Source organism: Centruroides sculpturatus, unplaced genomic scaffold, assembly GCF_000671375.1.
Source record: "Centruroides sculpturatus isolate CEXI.00-Female unplaced genomic scaffold, Cexi_2.0 scaffold1466, whole genome shotgun sequence".
Classification (NCBI taxonomy): domain Eukaryota; kingdom Metazoa; phylum Arthropoda; class Arachnida; order Scorpiones; family Buthidae; genus Centruroides; species Centruroides sculpturatus.
This window is the reverse complement of record NW_019385774.1, coordinates 1-2,643: the sequence shown is the minus strand read 5'-3', so window position 1 is coordinate 2,643 and position 2,643 is coordinate 1.

The following is a 2,643-nucleotide window of genomic DNA, read 5'->3' as shown; positions in this document are numbered from 1 at the left end:
TGTAAACCCAGACTTCCTTGTTCATAATAAAGTAAATTTTGGCCTTTTCAAAGAACTTATCAAACTTTATCTGATTAGAAGTGATATTCGTTAAATTACAAGTGGCATCTTGATATGCATCATTGTTTATCTGTGGCTCAAGATATTCTGCGAAGGCTAAAGACTATCCAACGTATTCAATGAAGTTATTATGTGTTCCTTCACTTGTAATGGTATATGTTAACCTGTGGTGTTTTAACATCTATTATGCGGCATGTTTATATTCATCTTCATTTTTTACCCTAGCATGAACTGTGATAACACTTAAATGTGTAAGGTAATGCAGCTGTGTCAATGTATATACGCACATTTATCTATTTTAGCTCACTTACTGTTAATGGCATCTACTTACTTTATTATTTTCAATTTTTTTTTGCTTGTTTTTTTTTTTTATTTTTTATTTTCTTTTTTCTTTACTTCTTTCCCAACATTTGTTTTCGGATTATTTTGCAAGTGTTATCTGCATGTAACATCAATGTAATTATTTCTGTATTTTCTTACCTGATTATGCCAAGCGGTATCAGGCTAAGTAATAAAGATTATTTGATGATGATGATGATGAGCTTTAGTAGTAGTCGCCAAGCCTCTGCCTACCTAAAGTGTGTAGGCTCATTAGCATGAGCTAAAAATTTATAATTATTTTTCTTGTACTAAAATGGGTCGTTTTTGTACAGGTATAGACATTACTGACAGGTTATTGTTGTGTACATGTTAACAACAATATCTTGTCCGTCGAATTGAAAATAAATGAAAGTTGTTTAGTTTCTTCGGTACCCACAAACGTTGTTAAATATAACACTATAAGAGGGTCTTACAATGCATAATTATTTATTTCGTTTCTGTCGACAATGGCGATAATCTAAAAAGCCGATTACCGGGATTTTGCTTAATAATGGATAACGTGAAATTCCACCATTTCGAAATAACCAGGTCATATCTATCCAAACAAAACATGACTTACAAGTTTTACCGCAAAATTCTCGATAAATGAATCACAGAGAAGAATGTTATCCTCAGTTTAAAAACAGATATTACAAAAGTGAAGCCTTAAACTTACAAGAACAGAACAACGTCCAACTGCTATTGATCCTACAATCGACAATACGAAGAGAGAAATTTGTTTTTCTTCTTTAGACGAGGGTGTGAGGAAAACGGCACGGAAAACATGTAAGAAATTCTATGTTTTCTGTACCAGTTAGCGCGTTGTTGTCATTAACGGTGGGGAGCAGGTGCAGTCACTTGACACCCTGTTGTGAAAGTAATAAACTTTAACTGACCTTGACAGAAGTCTCTAGTTACTAAGAATAACAAGTGGGGAGCATTTGTTTAAACAGTAATAAAACTTTTGGCGGTTTATTAAGTGACTTTCCTGCTCTACTCATATTACCGCAAAAGCAATAAACATAAACACTTGACACTGAACTTTGAAACAGGGTGAATTCCTATCCAATTACAAAGGAACAATCGGTGAAAGTTGAGATAATCTATTGGCGAATGAGACCAGATCTGTTTATTTTAAAGCGATATCGTCTCCAATTACAGGAAAATAAAGTAAATAAAACATTATAACGAAAGAAATGTATCAAAATAACAAATAAAATCATAATTTCTGATTATCGGTGGCCGAGATTTTACGATTTTAAAATAGAAACGGCTGAGGCTACACACGCTGTACATAATACTCAATACATGAAACATTGTTATTATTCTCAATGTAAGATGTGGTAGCTGTTGTATACGTAATTTGAATGTATGTCTCTTTTATTTGAATAAAAAATCCTTAGATACTACAGAATCCCTAAATGCATTTGTGAATTGCAATAAAGGAATACCTAACCTGATAGCTATGAGGAAGTCTACTGAATTTTTTATTCAAATTAAAAAGACATACATTCACAAAAATTAATATATTATTATTTACAGCTTCTGTGCTTTCTTAAGAGATTGGGATCCACACAACTGGGAGTAAAAGTTTTGGATTTAATAATAACTAAAAAATTTGCTTTCACGGTAAAGTATTTTTCTGTTATAATCATTTGACACGTCCGAAATAAATAAAAATTGTTAAACATACATATTCGAATTCTGAATTTCAGGTAACGAAAGCAACGTTTACTTTCTTCGGAAGTCTAAAGGCTATATACGGTAAAGTCCAAATAAATAAACGCATTAAACATTGGTACTTAGTCATTGCTTCGTGCCTAACCAATGTACTGGTCACATGAAAAGATCTGCGTTTTATTCATGTGTCTAACAACAAAACAAAATCCACTTTCCACATAGAAAGCCCTGTAAGAATTAAACACCATTAATAGATCACTGATGTACTCCGTTCCCTTACTCCATCAATCTACTGACACAAATATTAAATATCTTGTCAATAATGTTACATTTCACGTTTGTATTTATAGAAACTTGATGAGCACTGTATGTATATATTGTAATACAATAAATGCTTTAAATTACTTATATAAATTTCAATTAGGCTTGAATAAAGTATATATAAATTTTATTTAATGATGCTATATAAATAAAATGTAATTTATTATTTAACTACTTGAACACTATATAGTGCAACAACTTCGAAAAATAAAAACGAACACA